This window comes from Cherax quadricarinatus, chromosome 23 (assembly GCF_038502225.1).
Source record: "Cherax quadricarinatus isolate ZL_2023a chromosome 23, ASM3850222v1, whole genome shotgun sequence".
In the NCBI taxonomy this organism is placed as follows: domain Eukaryota; kingdom Metazoa; phylum Arthropoda; class Malacostraca; order Decapoda; family Parastacidae; genus Cherax; species Cherax quadricarinatus.
In genome coordinates this window covers 13,398,328-13,421,067 of record NC_091314.1, presented here as the reverse complement: position 1 = coordinate 13,421,067, position 22,740 = coordinate 13,398,328, and positions in this window count along the sequence as shown.

Sequence of the window (22,740 nt, the reverse complement as noted above, 5' to 3'; positions counted from 1 at the left end):
ATTTTAGGTGCCTGTCCAGTGCCTTCTTGAAGACAGCCAGGGGTCTATTGGTAATCCCCCTTATGTAAGCTGGGAAGAAGTTGAACAGTCTTGGGCCCCTGACACCTATCGTGTTGTCTCTTATCGTGGTAGTGTCTTTTCATTGGGGGGATGTTGCATCGTCTGCCGAGTCTTTTGCTTTGATTAGGAGTGATTTTCTTGTGCAAGTTTGGTACTAATCCCTCTAGGATTTTCCAGGTGTATATAATCATGTATCTCTCCCGCCAGCTTTCTAGGGAGTACAGGTTGAGGAAATTCAAGTGTTCCCAGTAATTGAGGTGTTTTATCTCAGTTATGTGCGCCGTGAAGGTTCTCTGTACATTTTCTAGGTCAGCAATGTCACCTGCCTTGAAAGATGTTGTTAGTGTGCAGCAATATTCCAGCCTAGATAGAACAAGTGACCTGAAGAGTGTCATCATGGGCTTGGCCTCCCTAGTTTTGAAGGAGGGTGCCAGGAGGGTGTCAGGAGGGTGCCAGGAGGGTGTCAGGAGAGTGTCAGGAGTGTACTAAGAGGGGTGTCAGGAGGGTATCAGGAGTGTACTAAGAGGAGTGTCAGGAGGGTGTCAGGGGCGTGTCAGGAGTGTACCAGGAAAGTGTCAGGAGGGTGTCAGGCACCATAGGCTCCCCAGCGTCAGGAGCGTAACTATTATTTCACGCCGTCAGAGCACCTTCCCTGGGGACCCCCCGCACGTCCCCCCATAACGCTTCTGCCATCGCTGGGGGAGGGAGGGTTGTTAGTGGTGGGTGGTGGTAGTAGTAGTAGTGGTAGTAGTAGTAGTAGTGGTAGTAGTAGTGGTAGTAGTAGTGGTAGTGGTGGTGGTAGTAGTGGTGGTGGTGGTGGTAGTGGTGGTGTTAATGGCCAACGCAGTGGAGGGAGCTGTTAGGTCTTTAAACTAGGAATAGTTAGTGGTATGGGTTTTGGCGGGAAAACTGTGAAGTCGCAGGGTAGTAACATGAGTACTAGGAGAACTAGTAATAGGCAAAATGAGGAGGATATTGGAAAGCCAGTGGCACTAATTGACAATGACAGTAATAGGTTTAGTGGAATAACAGAAAGGAGCAGAAAGGGTAAAGAGATAGGAGGGTCATTAAATATTTATTACACAAATAGTCGCAGTGCTAGGAATAAGATGGACGAGTTGAGACTAGTTGCTAGTGCAGGTAACATAGATGTATTTGCCATTACTGAGACGTGGTTTAATTCAAAAAGTCGGGACATGCCTGCAGAATGTCACATTCAGGGTTTTAAATTGTTCCAAGTAGATAGAAGTATCGGGAAGGGGGGTGGGGTGGCATTGTATGTCCGAGATCGCTTGAACTGTTGCATAAAAACGGGTATTAAGTCTGAAGTAACACATACAGAGTCTGTTTGGATAGAATTTTCAGAGGGACATGAAAAATTAATTTTAGGTGTGATATACCGTCCCCCAAATTTAGATAGGGACCAGGGGAGACTACTATGGGAGGAAATTGTTAGGGCCACAAGGCACGATAATGTAGTAATTCTAGGAGACTTTAACTTTAGTCATATTGATTGGAATTTCTTGACTGGGAATTTAGAATCATACGATTTCTTAGAAGTAGTTCAGGATTGTTTTTTGAAGCAGTTTGTGACAGAACCTACAAGGGGTAATAACCTGCTTGACTTAGTTCTGGCAAACATTGAATCCCTTGTTAATAATTTAGAAGTTTCAGAGGAACTGGGTGCTAGCGACCACAAATCAATTACATGTAGAATTGAATGGAAGTATGATAGTAGGGATAACTCAGTAACAGTCCCAGATTTTCGCTTAGCAGATTACGATGGGCTTAGAAAACACTTATCATCTGTTGACTGGGGTAACGAAGAGAGCTATCAATATGACAGTTTTCTGAACACTATACATGCTGCTCAAACAACGTTTATCCCTTATAAGGAAATTAGATCAAATAGAAATGACCCAAAATGGATGAATAATAGGCTGAAATATCTACTAGGGCATAAGAAAGGAATTTATAGGCGTATCAAAAGAGGCGAGGGTCATCTTATGAATCAGTATATTGACATTAAGAGGGACATTAAAAAGGGGATAAGAAAAGCTAAAAGGGACTATGAAATTAAAGTTGCTAGGGATTCTAAAACTAACCCAAAAAGTTTTTTCCAGGTCTATAGAACAAAAGTCAGAGATAAGATAGGTCCCCTTAAAAAAAACTATGGGCATCTTACTGACAAAGAGAATGAAATGTGCTCGATTTTAAATTATTATTTTCTCTCGGTTTTTACACAGGAAGACACTAATAATATTCCAGTAATTAATTTTTATAGTGGATCAGAAGAAGATAAATTATGTAACATCACAGTCACTAGTGAAATGGTTGTGAAGCAGATAGACAGACTGAAGCAAAATAAGTCACCGGGTCCTGATGAGGTTTTTTCAAGGGTTCTAAAGGAATGCAAAATGGAAGTCTGTGAACCATTAACTAATATTTTTAATTTATCTCTTCAAACAGGTGCAGTGTCTGATATGTGGAAGATGGCTAATGTAATTCCTATTTTTAAAACAGGGGACAAGTCGTTACCGTCAAATTACCGCCCAATAAGCCTGACCTCAATTGTAGGCAAATTACTAGAGTCAATTATAGCTGAGATTATAAGAAGCCATCTCGATAAGCATAGCTTGATTAATGATACTCAGCATGGATTCACAAGAGGCCGGTCTTGTCTAACTAATTTATTAACTTTCTTCAGTAAAGCTTTTGAGGCTGTTGACCACGATAAAGAATTTGATATTATTTACTTAGATTTTAGTAAGGCATTTGATAGAGTTCCGCACCAAAGACTGTTGAAGAAAGTAGCAGCTCATGGCATTGGGGGAAGGGTGCTCTCGTGGATCGAATCATGGCTCACAGACAGGAAGCAAAGAGTGTCCATAAATGGGGTTAAATCCGAGTGGGGATCAGTAACAAGTGGCGTTCCACAGGGATCAGTCTTGGGCCCATTGTTGTTTATAATATATATCAATGATCTTGATGAAGGAATTACTAGTGATATGAGCAAATTCGCCGATGACACGAAGATAGGTAGGATAATTGATTCAAACGTAGATGTTAGGGAACTTCAGGAGGATTTAGACAAACTCTACTCTTGGTCAGAAAAGTGGCAGATGCAGTTCAATGTAGATAAATGCAAGGTTCTGAAGCTCGGGAGTGTCCATAACCCTAGCACTTATAAGTTAAATAATGTAGAACTTAACCATACAGATTGCGAAAAGGACTTGGGGGTTATGGTAAGCAGCAACCTTAAACCAAGACAGCAATGCCTAAGCGTACGTAATAAGGCAAATAGATTACTGGGATTTATATCAAGAAGTGTAAGCAACAGAAGTCCAGAGGTCATACTGCAGCTTTATACATCATTAGTAAGGCCTCACCTAGATTATGCAGCTCAATTCTGGTCGCCATATTACAGAATGGACATAAATTCGTTAGAAAACATTCAGCGTAGGATGACTAAATTAATACATAGCATTAGAAATCTTCCTTATGAAGAAAGATTGAAGACTCTTAAGTTACATTCACTTGTTAGACGAAGAATGAGGGGAGACCTGATCGAAGTGTATAAGTGGAAGATAGGTATTAATAAAGGGGATATTAACAAGGTCTTGAGGATATCTCTCCAAGAGAGAACCCGCAGTAATGGATTTAAATTAGATAAGTTTAGATTTAGAAAGGACATAGGAAAGTATTGGTTTGGAAATAGGGTAGTAGATGAGTGGAACAGTCTACCTAGTTGGGTTATTGAGGCTAGGACTTTGGGTAGTTTCAAATTTAGGTTGGATAAATACATGAGTGGGATGGGTTGGATTTGAGTGGGACTTGCACATCAGAGCTTATTTCTTGGGTAGCATTGAAAATTGGGTAGGTCAAATGTTTGTTAGTGAGATGAATTGTAAAGGACCTGCCTAGTATGGGCCAACAGGCCTGCTGCAGTGTTCCTCCTTTCTTATGTTCTTATGTATGTGGTAGTAGTGGTGGTGGTGGTGATTATGGTAGCAGTAGTGGTAGCTAGTATCCCCCTGGTAGCATCCTCAGCTCACATCTGAGAGATGAAGATTCAGTTCTGGGTGAGACGAAATGCCTGAGCAAGTCTAGGTGAAAGGTGGCTGTTGAGGGTGGTACCTCTGAGGATGATGAACTTTGAAAGGAGCTGAGGCAGGATAACAACTCTTAGTCTGTAAATGAGCAGAGGCAGGATAACAGCCCTTAGTTTATAAATGAGCTGAGGCAGGATAACAGCCCTTAGTCTGTAAATGAGCTGAGGAAGGATAACAACTGCCTGTCAGGTCAACAGTACGAAGGAGAACTTGTGGGAAACCTTCCATCATCACAAACTGCTGCCAGCTTGGACGAAGACACCACCAGATTTGTCTCACAACTAATAACAATTAAAAAAAAAACTCGACCAAACAGATTTGTAAGAGGGACACCACGAGTATAACGTGTAGTCCTGTGTTTGTTATCACACACACACACTCACACACACACACACACACACACTCACTCACACACACACACACACTCACTCACACACACACACACACACACACACACACACACACACACACACTCTCACACACACACGCTCACACACTCACACACACACACGCTCACACACTCACTCACACACACACACACACACACACACACACACACACACACACACACACACACGCTCACACACACACACACACACTCACTCACACACACACACACACACACACACACACACACACACACACACGCTCACACACTCACACACTCACACACACACACACACTCACTCACACACACACACACACACACTCACTCACACACACACACACACACACACACACACACACACACACACACACACACACACACACACACACACACACACACACACACGCTCACACACTCACACACACACACACACACACACACACACACACACACACACACACACACACACACACACACACTCACTCACACACACACACACACACACACACACACACACACACACACACACACACACACACACACACACACACACACACACACACACACACACACACACACACACACACACACACACACACACACACACACACACACACACACACACACACACGCATAGAAGAGATTAAGGGAAATCAACCTGATGACACTGGAGGACAGGAAGGATAGGGAAGATATGATAACGACATATAAAATACTGAGAGGAATTGACAAGGTGGACAGAGACAGGATGTTCCAGAGATGGGACCCAGCAACAACGGGTCACAACTGGAAGCTGAAAACTCAGATGAATCACAGGGATGTTAGGAAGTATTTCTTCAGTCACATAGTTGTCAGGAAGTGGAACAATGTAGAGAGTGATGTTGTGGAGGTAGGATCCATACATAGCTCTAAGCTCATGGACCAGGGAGAGAGTGGACCTAGTAGCGACTAGCGAAGAGGGGGGAGAGTAGGAGCTGTGACTCGACCCCTGCAACCACAAATAGGTGGCAAGCAAAGCTGCTCGTAGCCACTTAAATAATAAAAAAAAAGTGTAAAGGACCAAGTGATAAAAATAAAGGAGTAACTACAACTAACAGTAAACAAGAGAGAGAGAGAGAGAGAGAGAGAGAGAGAGAGAGAGAGAGAGAGAGAGAGAGAGAGAGAGAGAGAGAGAGGTGTTGTGTATAACTAAAGAGAAAGTTAGGGGAGGAGTTCAATGGAGAGCAGTAAATGATGCCAGGTAACAGAGCAACAACGACACATCAACCCACACAATAAAAAATACGAACAAGGGAAGTAGTGAAGAAGATACTGATGGAACTTACTCATAGCGAAAGCAATGGAACCTGACAACCTAACTCCCTGGGTAGGAACTATTGTGTAACACGACAGTAAAGATCTTCAATAATTGACTAGAAACATGGCAACCACCACACAGCCGGAAGAAGGCTAATGTTATCCCGGTATTTAAGAAAGAGGACCGAGATGATGCGCTAAACAATAGGCCAGCATCACTGACCTGAGACCCTTCTAAGCTGAGAAGATAGTCAGTTAGGGGGATGCAAGATCACCTATAAAAGAGTAGGAACTTCTTCAGCGAAAATCAACTTGGATTCAGAGAAGAGAGTTCCTGCGTGACCAACCTGTTACAGTCCTATGACAGAACTGTTGAGAGAAAGCAAGAAAGGCGAGGGAGGGCAGACTGCGCCTTCCTGGACTCCAAGAAAGTATTTGACACAGTTCCCTGACAAAGACTGATCCAGAAAATTTAACAAGAGAGGATAAAACGAAAAATCCTTCAATTGATTAAAAGGTATCTGAAAGACGGGAGACAAAAAGTGACATTACGTGAGTGTCAGGCTGGACGAAGATGAAAAAAACTGCTTCACGAGGATCAGTACTTGGGCCACTAATTTTTTTTTTTATGTATGTAAATGGCCTGCCGGATGGAATCGAATCCTAGATGTCTCTGTTTGCAGATGTGAAACTATGACAAATGCGAAAAGGAGAGGACACTGAGAGACTTCATGGAGAATCAAACATGTTGCAGGTGTGGTCCAGCAAGTGGCTGCTGGAGTTCAATCGAAAATAAGTGCAAGGGCATGAAATATGGTTAAAGGAAGACAAGAGACCGGAGATGGAATAAGGGCTGAGAAATGAGAAACCACAGGAACTGACGAAATAAAGTGACCACGGAGTGAACATTGCACCTAACATATCGCCGGAAAAAGAACATGTACCGAATGACTTCGGCAGCTTCACGATGCTATTTAAATCTGAGAACTTTAAGAAAATAATAATCCGATATGACTCTTAAGGAAGCTTCCTTCAGAACTCTGTACACAACGTACTTCAGGTCTATCTTAGAAAATACAACGCCAGTTCGGAGTCTCCCGCCTACTTAAACAGACTCAAAAACTTGAAAAAATACAAAGACTTGCAAGTAGATTAGTCCGAGAAATAAGAGGGAAAAATTAAGAAGAGGCTCAAGGAGTTGAACATGACGACTGTGGAAGGTAAGACAAGAAGGAACATGATTAAAGACGTATAAAATACTCATAGGGATTGATAAGACTGATAATGACAGTAGACTTAGCTTTACAATGCGAAGGTCAGGTATAAGAACATAAGAACATAAGAAAGCAGGAACACTGCAGCAGGCCTACTGGCCTATGCGAGACAGGTCCAAGTTTCCTACTGGCTTAAGTCAATGCCCCAACCTAGTCAGGTCAGGTCACATTCACTTAAGGACGGAGCACAGCAAATGACCTAGTAGCACAAGTTAATCAGGTCCAACTCACACCCACTCATGTATCTATCTAACCTATTTTTAAAACTACACAACGTTTTAGCCTCAATAACTGTACTCGGGAGTTTGTTCCACTCATCCACAACTCTATTACCAAACCAGTGCTTTCCTATATCCTTCCTGAATCTGAATTTTTCCAACTTAAAACCATTGCTGCGAGTCCTGTCTAGGCTAGATATTTTCAGCACACTATTTACATCCCCTTTATTTATTCCTGTTTTTCATTTATACACCTCGATCATATCCCCCCTAATTCTACGCCTTTCTAGAGAGTGCAGAATCAGGGCCCTCAGTCTATCCTCATAGGGAAGATTTCTGATACATGGGATCAACTTTGTCATCCTCCTTTGTACGTTTTCCAGTGCATTTATATCCATTCTGTAATACGGTGACCAAAAATAAAATCTAAATGAGGCCTAACCAAGGCTATATAGAGTTGAAGAGCAACCTGAGGACTCCTATTATTTATATTTACCTCTCATTCCCAAGGTACTATAAATTCTTATGGAAGTATAAAAACTCTCATAACTTGTCAAAGGTATTGTGTTTCCCCATGATTATGATATTTTAATAAGAGTACTGTACACAGTAAACAAACTTCTCAAATACAAGTGCTGTATTCATCTGAACTTGACCTTCTGTAGACAGCCTGTACTGTCTGCACAGACAGCCTATGCTGTCTGCCAGCTTAGTTCATATTTCGCGGCACTCAAGTGCTGCCCTCTGGGCCTGCCCAGGTCTGTGGGACGCTGGGCCCACACTCTCTCACTCTCACAGCGGCCAAGCAGCAAGACAGAAGGCCTACTAGCTCTCTCCTCTCGTGGGCATGGCCCTACCCGGGCCATGGGCACAACACACAAGCCTGTGTACCCACCACTACACTTCAAATAAAGTAAAGAAGCCTCCGAAGACCTCTATAATTCACATCCCGCTTTCAGCTCACCAATTAATCGCGTTCACACTTCTCATACACAACAGAGAGCAGAAACGGAAGTTAACACAGATGACTCTCAATGTGAGGGTCGTAGGAAGCTGGTATTAACTGGAGGCGGGACCCAAACACTGTATCAACAGGTACATAAGATCAACAATAATGGCAGAACTGCCGACAGAATGTTAGGTAAATGGACAACAGATGCAACTAGTGTGACATGATCATATGACTCAAGAGTCCGGAAGTTAGTAACGATGGTCGAGAAGTCTTGAAAGGCAGGGCCAGGAGCTAGGACTCGATCCCGCAAGCACAAATCGTAAGTCCAAATCGGTGAGGTAATAAGCACACTCACGCACACACACCAGTAGCAACCAGGGAAGAGAAGGGGTCAGGAGCTGTAAATCGACCCCTGCAACCACAAACAGATGAGTACAAATAGGTGAGTACACACACACAAACTTATTTAAGTGTTCTTATAACCACATAAAATATACAAGAAATAAACTATCACCTATATCACCCTCCCCCAGTAGACCGTCTACACACACACTGTGTCGGGATATAACATCAGCACACACACAAACTACCAAGTGATAGTAACTGCAGAGCTGCCGGAACGAAACCTTTAAAGCTGCCGTAAGTACTGAACCCACAGTGGAATACTTGACGTGATTCTCATCACTCACTGAAGTCTCCCAGCTCAGCCTGACACATTTCATTACTTCATGTGTGTAACTCATCCTGTGTGATGGAATATGACAGGTAACATAGCCAGGTTTTGCTCCCGCAGAATAACTTTGCAGTGGAATAGGGCAGGTACACAATTTGTGCGCTCCCACCGCGAGTACATGAAAAAAAAAATTACACGGGAGTGTTTGGGAGTAAACCGAAGTACAGGAGAGTACCTAGAATTAAATGAAAATCCACGAGTACAAGGGAGTAGAGTACCAAGGAAGTACACGAAAGCACATTCCTTCCTTCCCTCCTTCCCGTTACTCCTACCGTCCGTCTGTCCCTCCCTCCCTTTACTCCTTCCGTCCGTCTGTCCCTCCCTCCTTCCATACTTCCTCTCACGACAATAACAGAGGGAGGGACAATTTGCTAAAACTGTAGGATTTGCAACAGCAAACTTTTTTAGGAGTTGGTAGCAAAAGTTAAAACCCAGTCGACATCCAGCAGAGTTTCTGCCCGCTCCCCAACCAGGTTTAAAAAACCCCACGCAGAAAAATATATATAATTTTTCCTTTTTTTTTAACAATTATTTCGTAAGCAGGTCTTCGAAGTTTTGAGTTTGTCATGAACATATTTTAAGAGAGACACTAGTGAAACATCTGGGTGTCTTTTATTTTGTGAACGTTTCGCCAGCCATTGGCTTCATCGGTCCAAAGGTGGAAGATGAGGAGGAGTAGTTGAAGGTAATTCGTCCCTCTGCCTGGAGTCGATGTGTTCAGACCATCAATCTTCTCGATCTGTCTTGATTGATGGACTGAACGCATTGACTCCAGGTTGAGGGACTGATTACCTCAGACTCCTCCTCAACTTCCACCTTTCTCTGTATTGGACTGAAGAAACCACTGAGTGGTGAAACGTTTCCAGAATGAAGATGTCCAAATGTTACACTTGTCGGTCATCTAAACATATTGTAAGAGAAGCGTGCGATCCTGCTGTGTTGTGCTGTGTTGTGCTGTGTTGTGCTGTGTTGTGCTGTGTTGTGCTGTGTTGTTCTGTGTTGTGCTGTGTTGTTCTGTGTTGTGCTGTGTTGTGCTGTGTTGTTCTGTGTTGTGATGTGTTATGCTGTGTTGTGCTGTGTTGTTCTGTGTTGTGCTGTGTTGTGCTGTGTTGTTCTGTGTTATGCTGTGTTATGCTGTGTTGTTCTGTGTTATGCTGTGTTATGCTGTGTTGTTCTGTGTTATGCTGTGTTATGCTGTGTTGTTCTGTGTTGTGCTGTGTTGTGCTGTGTTGTGCTGTGTTGTTCTGTGTTATGCTGTGTTATGCTGTGTTGTTCTGTGTTGTGCTGTGTTATGCTGTGTTGTTCTGTGTTATGCTGTGTTATGCTGTGTTGTTCTGTGTTGTGCTGTGTTGTGCTGTGTTGTGCTGTGTTGTGCTGTGTTGTTCTGTGTTGTGCTGTGTTGTGCTGTGTTGTTCTGTGTTGTGCTGTGTTATGCTGTGTTGTTCTGTGTTGTGCTGTGTTGTGCTGTGTTGTGCTGTGTTGTGCTGTGTTGTTCTGTGTTGTGCTGTGTTATGCTGTGTTGTGCTGTGTTGTTCTGTGTTGTGCTGTGTTGTGCTGTGTTGTTCTGTGTTATGCTGTGTTATGCTGTGTTGTTCTGTGTTGTGCTGTGTTGTGCTGTGTTGTGCTGTGTTGTGCTGTGTTGTTCTGTGTTGTGCTGTGTTATGCTGTGTTGTTCTGTGTTGTGCTGTGTTGTGCTGTGTTGTGCTGTGTTGTTCTGTGTTGTGCTGTGTTGTGCTGTGTTGTTCTGTGTTATGCTGTGTTGTGCTGTGTTGTGCTGTGTTGTGCTGTGTTGTTCTGTGTTGTGCTGTGTTGTGCTGTGTTGTGCTGTACTCACCTAATTGTGGATGCAGGGGTCGAGACTCAGTTCCTGGCCCCGCCTCTTCACTGATCACTACTAGATCCTCTCTCTCTCTGCTTCCAGAGCTTTGTCATACCTCGTCTTAATGCTATGTATGGTTCCTGCCTCCACTACGTCACTTGCTAGGCTATTCCACTTCCTGATTACTCTATGACTGAAGAAATATTTCCTAACATCCCTGTGACTCGTTTGAGTCTTCAACTTCCAAGTGCAACCCCTTGTTTCTGTGTCCCCTCTCTGGAACATCTTATCTCTGTCCATTTTATCTATTCCACGCAGTATTTTGTATGTCGTTATCATGTCTTCCCTGGCCCTCCTGTCCTCCAGTGTCGTAAGTCCGATTTCCCTTAACCTAAGATCGTAGGACATTCCCCTGAGCTCCGGAACTAGCCTTGTTGCAAACCTTTGTACTTTTTCTAACTTCTTAACCTGCTTGACCAGGTGTGGGTTCCAAACAGGTGCTGCATACTCCAGTATGGGCCTGACGTACAAAGTGCACAGTGTCTTGAACGATTCCTTACTAAGATATCGGAACGCTATTCTCAGGTTTGCCAGGCGCCCATATGCTGCAGCAGTTATCTGGTTGGTGTGTGCTTCCGGACACGTACTCGGTGATATACTCACCCGAAGATCTTTCTCCTTGAGTGAGGTTTGCAGTCTTTGGCCACCTAGCCAATACTCTGTCTGCGGTCTTCTTTGCCCTTCCCCAATCTTCATGACTTTGCATTTGGCGGGGTTGAATTCAAGGAGCCAGTTGCTGGACCACGTGTCCAGCCTGTGTTGTGCTGTGTTGTGCTATGGTGTGCTGTGGTGCGCAGTGGTGTGTTGTGGTGTAGTGTGCTGTGTTGTTCTGTGGTGTGCTGTGTTGTGCTGTGGTGTGCTGTGTTATGCTGTGGTGTGCTGTGGTGTGCTGTGATGTGCTGTAGTGCGCAGTGGTGTGCTGTGGTGTGCTGTGTTGTGCTGTGGTGTGCTGTGGTGGACTGTGCTGCGCTGTGGTCTGCTGTGGTCTGCTGTGGTCTGCTGTAGTGTGCTGTGATGTGCTGTGGTGTGCTGTGTTGTGCTGTGGTGTGCTGTGGTGTGCTGTGGTGTGCTGTGGTGTGCTGTGGTATGCTGTGGTGTGCTGTTTTGTGCTGTGGTGTGCTGTGGTGTACTGTGGTGCGCTGTGGTGTGCTGTGGTGTGCTGTTTTGTGCTGTGGTGTGCTGTGGTGCGCTGTGGTGTGCTGTGGTGCGCTGTGGTCTGCTGTGGTCTGCTGTGGTGTGCTGTGGTGTGCTGTGGTGTGCTGTTTTGTGCTGTGGTGTGCTGTGGTGTACTGTGGTGTGCTGTGGTGTGCTGTGGTGTGTTGTTTTGTGCTGTGGTGTGCTGTGGTGTACTGTGGTGTGCTGTGGTGTGCTGTGGTGTGCTGTGGTGTACTGTGGTGTGCTGTGGTGTGCTGTGGTGTGCTCTGACCGGCTCTGGTGTGCTGTGGTCGGTTCTGGTCGGCTCTGGTTTGGTCTCCTCTGGTCTTGTCTACTTTGGTCTGGTCTGGTCTACTCTGATCTCGTGAGCTCTGGTCTGGCCTGGTCTACTCTGGTCTAGTCTACTCTGATCTGGTCTGGCGTACTCTGGTCTGGTCTGGTCTGGTGTACTCTGCTCTGGTCTGGTCTGGTGTACTCTGCTCTGGTCTGGTCAGCTCTTGTCTGGTCAGTTCTGGTCTGGTCAGCTCTGGTCTGGTCTGCTCTGGTCTGGTCAGCTCTGGTCTGGTCTGGCCTGGTCTACTCTGGTCTGGTCTGCTCTGGTCTGGTCAGCTCTGATCTCGTCTACTCTGGTCTGGTCAGCTCTGATCTGGTCTGGTCTACTCTGGTCTGGTCTACTCTGGTCTGGTCTGGTCAGCTCTGGTCTGGCCTGGTCTACTCTGGTCTGGTCTGGTCAGCTCTGGTCTGGCCTGGTCTACTCTGGTCTGGTGTACTCTGGTCTGGTCTGGTCTGGTGTACTCTGCTCTGGTTTGGTCAGCTCTGGACTGGTCTGGTCTGGTCTACTCTAGTCTGGTCTGCTCTGGTCTGGTCAGCTTTGGTCTCGTCTGCTCTGGTCTCGTCTACTCTGGTCTGGTCAGCTTTGATCTGGTCTGGTCTACTCTGGTCTGGTCCGCTCTGGCCTGGTCAGCTCTGGTCTGCTCTACTCTGGTCTGGTCTACTCTTGTCTGGTCTACTCTGGTCTGGTCCGCTCTGGTCTGGTCAGCTCTGGTCTGCTCTACTCTGGTCTGGTCTACTCTGGTCTGGTCTACCCTGGTCGGATCTACTTTGGTCTGGTCAGCTCTGGTCTGGTCTACTCTGGTCTTAGAACAATTCTAAACGTCACAAAAATGACCATTTTCAACCACATATAATAATCCTGAAAGTTTTAATAAGTTTCCCCTGAGATAGTTTAGGTATAACTAAATTAAATTTATATTTCTATAGTTTTATCAGGTTTATCATATTGTTCTGTCAGTGTATCCAAGATAATCTTTAAATTTTTTTATTTTTTTTGGTAGGGCATCATCCATACAAGACAGTCTTTAACGTCATCCATCATCCATACAAGACAGTCTTTAACGTCATCCATCATCCATACAAGACAGTCTTTAACGTCATCCATCATCCATACAAGACAGTCTTTAACGTCATCCATCATCCATACAAGACAGTCTTTAACGTCATCCATCATCCATACAAGACAGTCTTTAACGTCATCCATCATCCATACAAGACAGTCTTTAGCGTCATCCATCATCCATACAAGACAGTCTTTAACGTCATCCATCATCCATACAAGACAGTCTTTAACGTCATCCATCATCCATACAAGACAGTCTTTAACGTCATCCATCATCCATACAAGACAGTCTTTAATGTCATCCATCATCCATCATCCATACAAGACAGTCTTTAACGTCATCCATCATCCATACAAGACAGTCTTTAACGTCATCCATCATCCATACAAGACAGTCTTTAACGTCATCCATCATCCATACAAGACAGTCTTTAACGTCATCCATCATCCATACAAGACAGTCTTTAACGTCATCCATCATCCATACAAGACAGTCTTTAACGTCATCCATCATCCATACAAGACAGTCTTTAACGTCATCCATCATCCATACAAGACAGTCTTTAACGTCATCCATCATCCATACAAGACAGTCTTTAACGTCATCCATCATCCATACAAGACAGTCTTTAACGTCATCCATCATCCATACAAGACAGTCTTTAACGTCATCCATCATCCATACAAGACAGTCTTTAACGTCATCCATCATCCATACAAGACAGTCTTTAACGTCATCCATCATCCATACAAGACAGTCTTTAACGTCATCCATCATCCATACAAGACAGTCTTTAACGTCATCCATCATCCATACAAGACAGTCGTCATCCATCATCCATACAAGACAGTCTTTAACGTCATCCATCATCCATACAAGACAGTCTTTATAGTCATCCATCATCCATACAAGACAGTCTTTAACGTCATCCATCATCCATACAAGACAGTCTTTAACGTCATCCATCATCCATACAAGACAGTCTTTAACGTCATCCATCATCCATACAAGACAGTCTTTAACGTCATCCATCATCCATACAAGACAGTTTTTAACGTCATCCATCATCCATACAAGACAGTCTTTAACGTCATCCATCATCCATACAAGACAGTCTTTAACGTCATCCATCATCCATACAAGACAGTCTTTAACGTCATCCATCATCCATACAAGACAGTCTTTAACGTCATCCATCATCCATACAAGACAGTCTTTAACGTCATCCATCATCCATACAAGACAGTCTTTAACGTCATCCATCATCCATACAAGACAGTCTTTAACGTCATCCATCATCCATACAAGACAGTCTTTAACGTCATCCATCATCCATACAAGACAGTCTTTAACGTCATCCATCATCCATACAAGACAGTCATCATCCATCATCCATACAAGACAGTCTTTAACGTCATCCATCATCCATACAAGACAGTCTTTAACGTCATCCATCATCCATACAAGACAGTCTTTAACGTCATCCATCATCCATACAAGACAGTCTTTAACGTCATCCATCATCCATACAAGACAGTCTTTATCGTCATCCATCATCCATACAAGACAGTCTTTAACGTCATCCATCATCCATACAAGACAGTCTTTACAAGACATAACGTCATCCATCATCCATACAAGACAGTCTTTAACGTCATCCATCATCCATACAAGACAGTCTTTAACGTCATCCATCATCCATACAAGACAGTCTTTAAAGTCATCCATCATCCATACAAGACAGTCGTCATCCATCATCCATACAAGACAGTCTTTAATGTCATCCATCATCCATACAAGACAGTCTTTAACGTCATCCATCATCCATACAAGACAGTCTTTAACGTCATCCATCATCCATACAAGACAGTCTTTAACGTCATCCATCATCCATACAAGACAGTCTTTAACGTCATCCATCATCCATACAAGACAGTCTTTAACGTCATCCATCATCCATACAAGACAGTCTTTAATGTCATCCATCATCCATACAAGACAGTCACGTCATCCATCATCCATACAAGACAGTTTTTAACGTCATCCATCATCCATACAAGACAGTCTTTAACGTCATCCATCATCCATACAAGACAGTCTTTAACGTCATCCATCATCCATACAAGACAGTCTTTAACGTCATCCATCATCCATACAAGACAGTCTTTAACGTCATCCATCATCCATACAAGACAGTCTTTAACGTCATCCATCATCCATACAAGACACAGTCATCCATCATCCATACAAGACAGTCGTCATCCATCATCCATACAAGACAGTCTTTAACGTCATCCATCATCCATACAAGACAGTCTTTAACGTCATCCATCATCCATACAAGACAGTCTTTAACGTCATCCATCATCCATACAAGACAGTCTTTAACGTCATCCATCATCCATACAAGACAGTCTTTAACGTCATCCATCATCCATACAAGACAGTCTTTAACGTCATCCATCATCCATACAAGACAGTCTTTAACGTCATCCATCATCCATACAAGACAGTCTTTAACGTCATCCATCATCCATACAAGACAGTCTTTAACGTCATCCATCATCCATACAAGACAGTCTTTAACGTCATCCATCATCCATACAAGACAGTCTTTAACGTCATCCATCATCCATACAAGACAGTCTTTAATGTCATCCATCATCCATACAAGACAGTCTTTAACGTCATCCATCATCCATACAAGACAGTCTTTAACGTCATCCATCATCCATACAAGACAGTCTTTAATGTCATCCATCATCCATACAAGACAGTCTTTATCGTCATCCATCATCCATACAAGACAGTCTTTAACGTCATCCATCATCCATACAAGACAGTCTTTAACGTCATCCATCATCCATACAAGACAGTTTTTAACGTCAACCATCATCCATACAAGACAGTCTTTAACGTCATCCATCATCCATACAAGACAGTCTTTAACGTCATCCATCATCCATACAAGACAGTCTTTAACGTCATCCATCATCCATACAAGACAGTCTTTAACGTCATCCATCATCCATACAAGACAGTCTTTAACGTCATCCATCATCCATACAAGACAGTCTTTAACGTCATCCATCATCCATACAAGACAGTCTTTAACGTCATCCATCATCCATACAAGACAGTTTTTAACGTCAACCATCATCCATACAAGACAGTTTTTAACGTCATCCATCATCCATACAAGACAGTCTTTAACGTCATCCATCATCCATACAAGACAGTCTTTAACGTCATCCATCATCCATACAAGACAGTCTTTAACGTCATCCATCATCCATACAAGACAGTTTTTAACGTCAATCATCATCCATACAAGACAGTTTTTAACGTCATCCATCATCCATACAAGACAGTCTTTAACGTCATCCATCATCCATACAAGACAGTCTTTAACGTCATCCATCATCCATACAAGACAGTCTTTAACGTCATCCATCATCCATACAAGACAGTCTTTAACGTCATCCATCATCCATACAAGACAGTTTTTAACGTCATCCATCATCCATACAAGACAGTCTTTAACGTCATCCATCATCCATACAAGACAGTCTTTAACGTCATCCATCATCCATACAAGACAGTCTTTAACGTCATCCATCATCCATACAAGACAGTCTTTAACGTCATCCATCATCCATACAAGACAGTTTTTAACGTCATCCATCATCCATACAAGACAGTCTTTAACGTCATCCATCATCCATACAAGACAGTCTTTAACGTCATCCATCATCCATACAAGACAGTCTTTAACGTCATCCATCATCCATACAAGACAGTCTTTAACATCATCCATCATCCATACAAGACAGTCTTTTCAATCATCCATACAAGACATCATCCATCATCCATACAAGACAGTCTTTAACGTCATCCATCATCCATACAAGACAGTTTTTAACGTCATCCATCATCCATACAAGACAGTCTTTAACGTCATCCATCATCCATACAAGACAGTCTTTAACGTCATCCATCATCCATACAAGACAGTCTTTAACGTCATCCATCATCCATACAAGACAGTTTTTAACGTCATCCATCATCCATACAAGACAGTCTTTAACGTCATCCATCATCCATACAAGACAGTCTTTAACGTCATCCATCATCCATACAAGACAGTCTTTAACGTCATCCATCATCCATACAAGACAGTCTTTAACGTCATCCATCATCCATACAAGACAGTCTTTAACGTCATCCATCATCCATACAAGACAGTCTTTAACGTCATCCATCATCCATACAAGACAGTATTTAAAGTCATCCATCATCCATACAAGACAGTCTTTAACGTCATCCATCATCCATACAAGACAGTCTTTAACGTCATCCATCATCCATACAAGACAGTTTTTAACGTCATCCATCATCCATACAAGACAGTCTTTAACGTCATCCATCATCCATACAAGACAGTCTTTAACGTCATCCATCATCCATACAAGACAGTCTTTAACGTCATCCATCATCCATACAAGACAGTCTTTAACGTCATCCATCATCCATACAAGACAGTCTTTAACGTCATCCATCATCCATACAAGACAGTCTTTAACGTCATCCATCATCCATACAAGACAGTCTTTAACGTCATCCATCATCCATACAAGACAGTCTTTACCGTCATCCATCATCCATACAAGACAGTCTTTAACGTCATCCATCATCCATACAAGACAGTCTTTAACGTCATCCATCATCCATACAAGACAGTCTTTAATGTCATCCATCATCCATCATCCATACAAGACAGTCTTTAACGTCATCCATCATCCATACAAGACAGTTTTTAACGTCATCCATCATCCATACAAGACAGTCTTTAACGTCATCCATCATCCATACAAGACAGTCTTTAACGTCATCCATCATCCATACAAGACAGTCTTTAACGTCATCCATCATCCATACAAGACAGTCTTTAACGTCATCCATCATCCATACAAGACAGTCTTTAACGTCATCCATCATCCATACAAGACAGTCTTTAACGTCATCCATCATCCATACAAGACAGTTTTTAACGTCATCCATCATCCATACAAGACAGTCTTTAACGTCATCCATCATCCATACAAGACAGTCTTTAATGTCATCCATCATCCATACAAGACAGTCTTTAACGTCATCCATCATCCATACAAGAGAGTTTTTAACGTCATCCATCATCCATACAAGAGAGTTTTTAACGTCATCCATCATCCATACAAGACAGTCTTTAATGTCATCCATCATCCATACAAGACAGTCTTTAACGTCATCCATCATCCATACAAGACAGTTTTTAATGTCATCCAATATCCATCATCCATACAAGACAGTCTTTAACGTCATCCATCATCCATACAAGACAGTCTTTAACGTCATCCATCATCCATACAAGACAGTTTTTAACGTCATCCATCATCCATACAAGACAGTCTTTAACGTCATCCATCATCCGTACAAGACAGTCTTTAACGTCATCCATCATCCATACAAGACAGTCTTTAATGTCATCCATCATCCATCATCCATACAAGACAGTCTTTAACGTCATCCATCATCCATACAAGACAGTCTTTAATGTCATCCATCATCCATCATCCATACAAGACAGTCTTTAACGTCATCCATCATCCATACAAGACAGTCTTTAACGTCATCCATCATCCGTACAAGACAGTCTTTAACGTCATCCATCATCCATACACGACAGTCTTTAAGGTCATCCATCCATACAAGACAGTCTTTAACGTCATCCATCATCCATACAAGACAGTCTTTAACGTCATCCATCATCCATACAAGACAGTCTTTAATGTCATCCATCATCCATACAAGACAGTCTTTAACGTCATCCATCATACAAGACAGTCTTTAACGTCATCCATCATCCATACAAGACAGTCTTTTATCCATCATCATACAAGACGGTCTTTAACGTCATCCATCATCCATACAAGACAGTCTTTAACGTCATCCATCATACAAGACAGTCCATTTACAAGACAGTCTTTAACGTCATCCATCATCCATACAAGACAGTCTTTAATGTCATCCATCATCCATACAAGACAGTTTTTAACGTCATCCATCATCCATACAAGACAGTCTTTAACGTCATCCATCATCCATACGTCATCCATCATACAAGACTTTAACGTCATCCTTTAATCATCCATACAAGACAGCCTTTAACGTCATCCAGTCATTTCCATCTAAAGTTATTCATCATCTAATGTCATCTTTAAGATCATCATCAAAGCATCATCCTATCACAAGATCTCGGTCAGTCATTTAGAACTTGGGAATTCAGCGCCATGAAGCCAGCTCCATCCTTAAATCAAGAACTGTAAAGATCTTCAGATACAGGGAGCATTATGGACGTGGTGATATATCTGTGATATACTTGTGGCATACCTATAGTATACCCGTGGTATACCGCAGCGATATACCTACAGTATACCTGTGTTATACCTGCGATATCTGTGGGTGAAAGGGTGCATCCTGACTTCTTGTTGAGAGGCTGTTGCTGTTAGCGGCCAGCATATTCATCATAGTCTGGTTGATCCGACACCTGCTTCCTCCTGTATCTATTTCTGATATCTACTGTTGCTCATATCGACACAGTGCTCCTGAATTGTGTCCGTGGTGCCCCTACTTTTCACTAGATATATTTTACACGTCTTCTCATTATCCCTCACTTCAGTGCACTGTTAAGGTGGTGTGAAGATTTGGGATTTATCAGGTAGGTATCTATCTCTTGTTCTCTTCAGTAATTTAAATGATTTATTGACTCTGCGAGGGTAATATACAATCTCTGTACATTTTCCAGCTTTGATGTATCTCCTGCCCTGAACGGAGCTGTGAGCACAGAGGAATATTCTAGATATGGGAACATAAGTGATTTAAATAATGTCATCGTTGGCGTTATTTATCTTGTTTTGACGGAACTCATTAATTATCCATTCAGTTATTTTTTTTGTGGTAGTTGATGCATTTGTTTTATTGTGTTATCTAAATGACGGATCTGACATTATTACTCCTACGATTTTTTCCTCATTCCTTACGTTCCGTAAGATGGTCTGGCTGTGTTCTATATTCTGTGTTCTGTGCTCGATTTGAGCTCTTCATTTCTTCCATGTGTAAACAATTGGAATTTGTCTCCACTGAACGCCATATTTTCACTTACTTATTGGAAGATTTTGTTGATATCTTCTTGTATTTCTTTTCTATACTGAGAGTTTATCTATGTCTGCCATGAGGATGATAAACAGTGAAGGTGCCAGCACCGTGCCTTGGGTTATCCTCAACTCTTTCTCACTGTCCTTAGATTAATTTCTTTTGCTTGCTATCACTCTTTGTGTTCTGTGTTTCTAGAAATCTGAACGTCGGTTTTCGTAATTTTCTTTTGTTCCTACTGACCACATTTGATGACATATCACTACATGTTACATTTGTCAAACACCTTTGCAAAATCCATGTAGAACGCAGCAGTGTTTAGGGATTTCTTCCTAAGCTTCAGTGATACTGTCATACTGATTCAGTAACTGTAATAGGCATGATCTTCCTGTTCTAAATCCATGTTGACTTGGGTGGTGTAGGTCCTGTTTTCCCACAAAACAATAAGTTAGTGTCACAGCGAAGACTTACGACATGTGATGTTAGTGTTTCTGGTGTGAATTGTGTGGCTGTCACTTTGCTGTGTAAAGCCTGGTTACGTCTGCACTATTTAACGCTTCTGAAATTTCGCTTGAATCTACAGTGCAGTCCTCGAAAGAACACTAAGCACTCATACTGATATTTAGCATTTATTGACAAGTGCCCCAAGCATGTGCTTTTTTTGTAATTCTTGAAGTTCGAAAGATCTGGGCTATTGTCAGATACACATTTTTAGGGTGGACAGAGTTAGTAGACAAATTAGGTGGTCTACAACCTTAATGGTGTATATTGGATTGTCGAACTCTGAATTATACTCTTCTTGTGTGCGTGTGTGTGTGTGTGTGTGTGTGTGTGTATGTGTCTGTTTGTGTGGGTCTCTGTGTGTGTGTCTTGTGTGTGTGTGTGTGTGTGTGTGTGTGTGTGTGTGTGTGTGTGTGTGTGTGTGTGTGTGTGTGTGTTAGTTACCATTTGGTCCTAGGCACATGTCGATTAGACACTAGGCCTGTTGTGTGTGTGTGTGTGCGTGCGTGTGTCTGTTTGTGTGTCTGTGTGTGTGTGTGTCTTGTGTGTGTGTGTGTGTGTGTGTGTGTGAGTGTGTGTGTGTGTGTGTGTGTGTTCGTGTGTGTGTGTGTGTGTGTACTCACCTATTTGTGGTTGCAGGGGTCGAGTCCTAGCTCCTGGCCCCGCCTCTTCACCGGTGGCTACTGGGTCCTCTCTCTCCCCGCTCCATGAGCTTTATCATACCTCGTCTTAAAACTATGTATGGTTCCTGCCTTTACTACATCACTTTTTCTAGGCTATTCCACTGCCTGACAACTCTATGACTGAAGAAATACTTCCTAATATCTCTCTGACTCATCTGTGTCTTCAACTTCCAATTGTGACCTCTTGTTTCTGTGTCCCCTCCCTGGAACATCCTGTCTTTGTCCACCTTGTCTATTCCGCGCAGTATTTTATATGTTGTTATCATGTCTCCCCTGACCCTCCTGTGTGTGTGTGTGTGTGTGTGTGTGTGTGTGTGTGTGTGTGTGTGTGTGTGTGTGTGTGTGTGTGTGTGTGTGTGTGTGTGTGTGTGTGTGTGTGTGTGTGTGTGTGTGTGTGTGTGTGTGTGTGTCTGTGTGTGTGTGTGTGTGTGTGTGTGTGTGTGTGTGTGTGTGTGTATGTATGTGTGTATGTGTGTGTGTGTATGTGTGTGTGTGGCGTGGACCCGGCACTGCCCTGTACTCATTTTCCAGAGCAGCAGAGCGTGTAAGTAATGATCGTTTTATAGCCTCGCAGAGCATACTCTATCCGGCCTGTGGAACATATTTCATCTGGCTCCTGTCCCAGGCATATTGCATCCGGCTTGTAGAATACACCACCAGGGTCCTCTGCTCTCTTGTTGAGAGAAATAGAGAGGAGAGAGAGAGAGAGAGAGAGAGAGAGAGAGAGAGAGAGAGAGAGAGAGAGAGAGAGAGAGAGAGAGAGAGAGAGAGAGAGAGAGAGAGAGAGAGAGAGAGAGAGAGAGAGAGAGAGAAAGAGAGAGAGAGAGAGAGAGAGCAGCACCAGCTTAGGTTGGTAACGTTCAAGTTTGCGACGTACTAAATTCGTCTGTGTTTGCGTTGA